This window comes from Tupaia chinensis, unplaced genomic scaffold (genome assembly GCF_000334495.1).
Source record: "Tupaia chinensis unplaced genomic scaffold, TupChi_1.0 Scaffold000545_1, whole genome shotgun sequence".
Taxonomy (NCBI): Eukaryota; Metazoa; Chordata; class Mammalia; order Scandentia; family Tupaiidae; genus Tupaia; species Tupaia belangeri.
This window is the reverse complement of record NW_006160057.1, coordinates 2,339,599-2,347,130: the sequence shown is the minus strand read 5'-3', so window position 1 is coordinate 2,347,130 and position 7,532 is coordinate 2,339,599. Positions and strand designations below refer to the sequence as shown.

At 54.1% G+C, this 7,532-nt stretch overlaps 1 protein-coding gene across 1 annotated transcript in view; it reads right to left on the bottom strand.

Annotated features, from left to right (window-relative positions):
* Window positions 1-7,532, bottom strand: part of ZHX2 (zinc fingers and homeoboxes 2) — a 99,113-nt gene that overhangs the window by 87,495 nt on the left and 4,086 nt on the right. The window contains exon 2 of the mRNA XM_014591229.2: window positions 3,307-3,375. The gene's annotated coding sequence lies outside the window, so the exon portion shown is untranslated. The remainder of the gene's footprint in view (window positions 1-3,306; window positions 3,376-7,532) is intronic.

Here is a 7,532-nt window from a genome sequence, read left to right as displayed (position 1 = left end):
GAGAAAGTGAGAAAGCAAGCTGCCAGGTCCAAGACTCGAACTGTGGTCAGCCATTATGGGAGTCCAGCACCCTTAACCACTATGCCACATGCCGGCCCCAGATTAATGACGCTTTGCTGGGCTTTAATGTAATGTAAAACAAGGCTATCGACATGAAACCACACAGTGCAAAGGTAGGAAGTAGTCTTAGAAATCACTGGAATGAGGGATGCTGAAAAGTGGCTAGTCCTCTTTCTTGCGTCTTTGACAGACATCACTAATCCATCCCAGCATACTCTTTTCGGAAGTGCTGTAGCACAGGGATGCTGGCAGCCACAACCAATTGATCCTGTCCTCCCCGCTCCCTTCCCATCCAATGTGGACATGAGCTTGTGGCCGCCTGGGAGACGCCAAGGCTGTGCAGGTGCTCTAGAGCCCTAAAACACAGGTGTTTGTGTGCTGTGGTGGCGTCACAAACCATTTGGCAGACACTAGATCCCACCATCCAGCTAGGGATGTCGCAGCACTGCCCGTGAGGCCCCCAGCTGGTAATACACAGCAGAGCTGTTGCTGGCGTTGGGTCCCAGGGTGAGATGGGACAGTCCTCTGAGCAAGCTCCTTCCATAGCCCCAGGGCTGCTACACCAGTTAGAAATGGGGCCCTGACGTGTGTTTCAAACAAATACAATTGTTACCTGAATTATGCTGCAAAGTCTGGGGTGGGGGGTGGAGCCTTTTGCAAAGTGGGGTCCTGTTCAGAGACTCCAGTGACACACTGTCTTCTAGCTCTGGAGACAGCGAGAACTCTCTGGGGGGAGGGACAGGGAACCGACGTTGACCGTGGGGCTCAAGACTGTGCTACCCAAGCTCGCGTTGTCAATGATTTTCCATTCAAATCCACAGAATCTTTCTCTCTCTCTCTTTTTTTTTAATTTTGGAGAGGTTTTCGCTATAGGGCGTGTGCATTTGCCAGACAGAAAGAGAGACAGAGAGACAGAAAGCGAGAAATCACCCCCCCAGATGGGGATGGTCATGCCGCAATCCCTTCTTCTCCATTCTCCTCTCAGGATCTTGGGCACGCACGCACACGCGCCCAGTGTGAGTTTAAACCACCAAGTCCGGGCCTTGAACCACGGTCGACTACATGGGAGTCCAGCGACATAACCATTACGCTAACTGCTGGTTCCCCAGAATCTTTCTCTTGTGCTAGTGCTTTTTGGTTTCCAAGACATCTTCCTTGAGGGAAGGAGGCTCGCTCCGGGAGCCCCATTTCCTGGGGGAAGGGCCGTTCTGAGAAGTCACAGCACTGCCCGTGAGGCCCCCAGCTGGTAAAACACAGCAGAGCTGTTGCTGGCGTTGGTTCCGCGTCAGAACCAGGAAGGACCCGCAGAGGGACGGAGCGGCAGCAATGGCGCCGCCTTGCCCTCCTTCTTGCAAGCGTCTTCGTTCTGGAGAACGGGCTCAGGGGAATCACTGCCTCCTCGGCCCCCTTCCTACAGCCATGCCAGGGTGTCTAACCCCCAGCCCAGGGCTTTGTGCTCCCACCTGTGCTGCTTCCTATTCCGGCACTGAGACATAAGCCGAGGTCACGCCCCACATGTAGAGCAGGGGGAATATTTACCGAGCGCTTACTACGTACTGGCTCGGGGCCAGGCAGCTTCACCTGAGTCCGTTCAGTCCTCACAGCCTTCCTATGGGGTACGTCCCATTTCTCCCTGCATTTTACACCTGATTCGACTGCAGCCTCCCTGGACTGCCTCCTTGTCTCTTCCTCTGACAGCCATTTACTGAGCACCTACTATGAACCAGGTTCTGTGAATGCAGGGAGCTGGCTTCTGTCCGCAAAGCTCAACTCTCATTGGAGACTCGCATGGAAGAGTCGAGTCATGACGCAGATTCACTGTTCAGACCTCCCCCAGCCCTCCTGCCCTCCTCATCCCCCAGCCTCCTGAGAGGTGCACAGGCCTCGGCTGACATGCGGCCGGGCACAACCACTGTCAAACTCCATTCTCATCCAGGCTGTCAGCTCCTTAGAGAAAAAGCCTGTCTCTGGCCTCTCCCAGCGCCCTGCCCTCAGGGGTCCTTGGTAAATATTTACTGCTGCAGCTGACCCGGACCCTGGGGAAGAAGACCCAGTTATCAAACACAAAGGGGGCCTGTGCTCTCATTATCCAGGCTCTCCCATGCGCGATGGGTGTCCCTCCCGCGTCATTTCCCACTGGGGTCCAGAGTGCCACTTTTCTCACGCTCAGCAGGCCAAGTTTTGGTCACTGCATACTGGGGCTGGTCCTGCCCCTGCCAGAGGGCCCATGGACTCCCTCCCTCCTCCCTGGGTGAAGCCGAGCTCACTGTCCTCCTGCAGCCATGGCCTGGGCCAGACCCGCTCCGCCTCCTCAGGGCCCTGGGGAGTGGAGGTGCCTGAGTCTGGTCACATGTGCCTTTTCATCTGGCCATGTGGTCCGGGTCCTGGAACAGATCCTTCCAGGGCATAACTAGCTGGGGACTGTTTTGGTGGTCCTGGCATGGGAGACAGCTCCCGGGGCTGCCCAGCACCACTCCTGTCCTGCTCCAGGAGTTGCCCACCTGTCGGACACCGCGACTGGGATCACGCCTGTGACACGCCGCTGCCTGGCCGTAGTCGGATACAGCCAGTTATTGGGCATCGAGTCATAGGAGAGACCTGGGGGTCACCTCACCCCGCGGCTTCTGAGAGGCTTCCTGAGGCAGGGCTGAGGTTGCCGGACGAGCTCCAGCTGGCCTCGTTTGGGTGTCCCCAAACCCTCAGCCACCCTCCACCACCTACTGCCCTGCCCTCAGGGGATCCTAGGTCACCAGGAAACTGTCCGTAAAAGGCTGTCTACACAAAACTTCTCTCTCTCTTTGACATCTCTCCAACCTCAGTTTGAATTCTGCCAGTGACGAGAAACTCACCACCTCCCCGAGACGCCTCTGGCGCCCATGCACGGCCGTTTTTTGTTAAGGTCGGGTCTACAGCCCGTCACGTGGGGCTCACCAGCTGGCTCCTCTCTGCTCCAAGACTCTCTCAGCCCCAGCTAGAGGTTGCCTAAACCACTCCAAGCCCACGCCCTCTGATAATGAGCCTGAGCTGCTGTCGAGCAGAGAGGACGGCCCAGCCACCCGGCCATCTGGGAGGGACCGCAGGGCCCACAGCTGGGAGCTCTGCGCAGCGCTGTTTCCAGGTGTGCACGGCCGGATGGAACCGCAGGGTCAGCCGCAAGGCCCCACTGCCCGCCCCTCCCACTCCCCTCCTTCCCCTTCCTGAAACCCCGCCTGGGCCCTGACTGTCACCAAGCACAGCAGCACTCACCAGTCCCGTGTGCTCACATCCTGGGAATCTCCTTACGGTTTGCTCCAAGGGCAGCTGGTGCGTCAGGACCTGCAGGGAAGAGAAGCTCAATATTAAAAGCCGGGCCGAGCGTTCGGGTGTCCATCGCTCCTGGCAGGACTGAGTCATTGGGGGGCTGGGATGGAGGAGGAGAGGGTAGAAGTAAGGCAGCGACAGGGCCGAGCTGTTCATGCACCAACCTCCAAATCTCCAGCCTTGGTGGCGATTCTGAGAAGGGGAAAAAAAAAAGACCCTCACTCTGCATGAGTCAGCAGGCTGTTTCGAAGAGCAAAGCCAAAGGCGCGACCGCATGGGATGGGAGGCCTCTCTCCGAGCTCGCTCGGAGTCTCCTAGAGTCTCCCGTGTCTGTTCCCAGCGGCGGCGGCTGGTTCATGGTTCCATTTTGGTGAGGGGGAAGCAGGGAAGCTCTGTGCTCAGGCCTCGAGTCGAAAAGATACTGCAGTCCTTAAAACCAAGCCCCCAAAGCGTATTTATATCCTGGGAGACTCCTGCCAAGCGAACCCTGTGTGCTCTGAAAATTCCTCGGGAGAGCTGTCGCTGGAAGAACAAGGCGTGCGCCTGGCTGGCTCGGTGGCTGTGTTCTCGGCATGGCAAGTTGGGGCCTGAGCCCTGGAGGCTCCCGCAGCAGCCGGGCACGGGCCACCTGTGGCGCACGTGTGCGGGAGCGAAGGCCCAGTCCAGCCCCTGTGACAGGCGGCCCTGCAACCCCAGAGCCCAGCCCGCCTTCAAGGCAAAACTTGTTTTTTCTTGTTTCTCAGAGAATTCTGAGAAATTCTGAGAGGAGCAGAGATTTTTTTTTAATCATCCCTATCCTGAAAGGAGAAAATTAGGACTGGGAAAAAAAGACAATCTTAAGATGGGGGTGGGGGGGAGTTCTGTTTCCTGAGGACCATGCCACGATAGGCACCCAAGCGAGTTTTGCTCCTCCAAGGAGAAATTGCCCCACCAGGGAGCTCCTTGCAGGTGGGGTCTCAAGTCTCCCTAGCCCTGCAGAATCAGACATTCCTTTTTTTTTTTTTGCTTTTGGGGAGCTTTTTGCTATAGGGTGCATGCGGTCGCCAGAGAGACAGAGATAGAAAGTGAGAAATCACCCCCCAGGGAGGATGGCCATGCCGCAAACCCTTCTCCTCCATTCTCCTCTCAGGATCTTGGGCATGCACGCACACGTGCCCGGTGTGAGTTTAAGCCACCAGGTCTGGGCCTTGAACCACAGTGGACTACATGAGAGTCCAGCGACATAGCCATTACGCTAACTGCTGGTCCCCCAGACATTCCTTTTTAACAAGAACCTTGGGTGATTCCAGGGCCCATTCAAGTCTGCAAAGCACAGTTTTTACATAATCCTCTTGGCCATGGAAGGGAGGAAGTGGAGGAGGTTCTCCAGGTGAGGACTCGGGTACAGTGCGGGTGGGTGGCTGTATGGACTGAAAGCCTCCGCCATGCGACTCGGAAGCCTGCGCTCCTCTACACTGCACTACGTGGGGAAGCAGAATGAGAACAGGGTGGCCGAGGGCAGGGTAGGCTGCCAGTGGTGGCCGTGACCTCAGGCCCTGGCGTGGGGGTGATTGTCCCCCGTGGACTGCAGCGGGCTCGGACAGGGAGCCATTGAGGCCGGGGGCCGTATCCTCTCCTGCTTGGTTTTGTCAAGGGCCAGAGAAATCCCCTGATGAAAAGTTCTGGGCCTCCTTCCTGCCCAAGCTTCTGCATTTGATCTCAGTGATAAATTCATTTGATTCCAGGGAGCTGAGCTGTCTCGCCCACCGCCCTTAGAATGAACCATCCAGCAGGAGAAGCCCCCTCCCTGTCCCCAGTGACACAGAGCTGAGTGTTCCAGGCACTGCCAGGTAGGTAGGACAGTACCCCCACAAAGCCCTTTATGGCTTAGGAAGAGCTTTCTCTCCTCCCGCTAACAGGCTCCAGACTTGAGGGGGACATCACTAGCTGTTTTACAGTTGAGAAACTAAAGCAGAGAGAGCGGAAGGGACTTTCCTGAGGTCACACGGCTCTCAGGCAGGCTGGGATTCCTCTCCCCTGGCTGCAAGTCCAGACGTATGACCAAGGTGGTCCAGCCGTTTCCGATGAAGGGCCAGCATAACCCAGGTTGCGACGCTCTCGAATGGTGTCACCAACGCCACGTAGTCCTGCTCACACCCTCCTGGTAAGGTGGCTTGGCTGATTAGACTCACGGGCCAAGAGGAAAACGGTCCGCAATGCACAGAGGGTGCTTTTCTCAACGGAAACCAGCCAGCTGGCATTCTCGGTTTATCAATCAGTCCCGATGCCTGTTTGTTTACTCCGCTTGCTCATAAGGCTGATTAGCTCAGCTAGGGCCATCACAGTGACGTGTGCAAATAGTATGGGGCCGCCGGCATTTGCTTCCAGCACATTCTATGTTGTACCCCCAAGTAACGGCCCTGGAGGCCCAGTGCCCTGACGGTAGTAAGCCACAGGGACCTCCGTACTGCCCACCGGCTCCATGCTCTTCCTTTCGGCTCTGCATGGCTACATGCTCTGTCCTGGAAGTGCTGCTTGCTCAGTTCTGCTCATCTCTGTGAAAAGGCCATCTCTGCTGCATTGTAGCAAAGCCTGCAACTGCTCGGCCCTGTAGCCAGCTGCAGATAAAGGACTGCTCACTCCTGTCTCTAAACTGCCTCTCAAACCTTCTCTAATCCCTTCTTCTAGTTAGGTCTTTTTGTTTTTAAAATATAGCCCTGGGGGACCAGCAGACTCCCATGTAGTTGACTGTGGTTTGAGTCCAGGACCCGGTGGCCTAAACTCCCACAGGCAGCATGTGCGTGAGTGCCCAAGATCCCGAGAGGAGAATGGAGGAGAAGGGATGGAGGAGAAGGGATTGCCGTGTGGCCATCCCCCCTGGGGGGTGATTTCTCCCTTTTTGTCTCTCTCTCTCTCTCTGTCTTTCTGGAGAGCATACGCACCCTATAGCAAAAACTTCTCCAAAAAAATATAATAAATAAAATTTAAAAACAATTATCTTATTTAACTTTAGTTAATTAATTAATTAAAATTTGACCAGAGAGGGACAGAGTGGAGAGAGAGAGAGAAAAAGAGTGAGAAAGCAAGCCGCCAGGTCCGGACTTGAACCACGGTTGGCCTAGTGGGAGTCCAGTGCCCTTAACCATCACGCCATCTGCTGATTATATATATTTTTATTAATTTAAAATTTAGCATGGCATTTTTGTTACGCTACTGTCATCAGTAGGATTGTTTTGTTACAGAGCTGTGGGAATTGTGAGTGATGTTCTGTAACCCTGTTATCCCCAATTCTGTGACTTTTGGATTTTTCAGAAGGTAAAGATTTACAGGAATATATGTATTTTATAGCAGAGATGCTCGCATTATGAAAGTCGCATTCTCAGCACTAATATGTGACTTAAAGGCATACTGCATGCTGTTGTTAAATATTGGCCATGTTACTATCAAAGATCGGATACATTAATATGCAAGTAACGAACATTGATTGAGTACCTACATATGAGGAGTGTCTTCCAGAAGTTCGCGGCACGTATGACTTAGGAAACAACTATGCGTGGATTTCAGAATGTTTTGCACCAAATAATCTCATAACTTTAGTTCCATTTTTCCACAGACATTTCAAAGTCCCCTCATATACCTGATTCCATGCTCAGCACCAACTAGACATAAATAAATACATCTCAGTCCCTAACCTTAAAAAAGCTCATGGTACAGTGGCTGCCCGATGGCAAGGTGGTTAAAGGCGCTGGACTCCCACATGGCTGACCACGGTTTGAGTCCCAGACCTGGTGGCTCGCTTTCTCACTTTCTTTCTCTCTCTAGCCCTCTCTGTGTTCAAATGAAAGTAAATAAATAAATAGATAAATAAAGTTAAATAAAATAATTCTTTATAAAAAAAACTCTTGGTATAAAAGAGAGAGAGAGAAAAAATAGACTGAGTGTGAGAAAGTATAGTGTACAGGGGGGGTGGTCCCAGGAGACTGGGTCTGTGGTGCAGTGATAAAGCACTGCTCAAGAAGCCAGGTCTCACATGATGACCAAGGTTCGAGTCCCTGGCCGGTCAGCCTAAAATACACCAAGCATGCATACGAGTGCCCAGGGCCAGTAGAGCTGGAGATCGTGGCATGGCCAGACCCTGGGGAGGGTGCTCCTCACTCCCGGACCCCTGCAAGGTCTGGGCCCTGCTTTCCCTA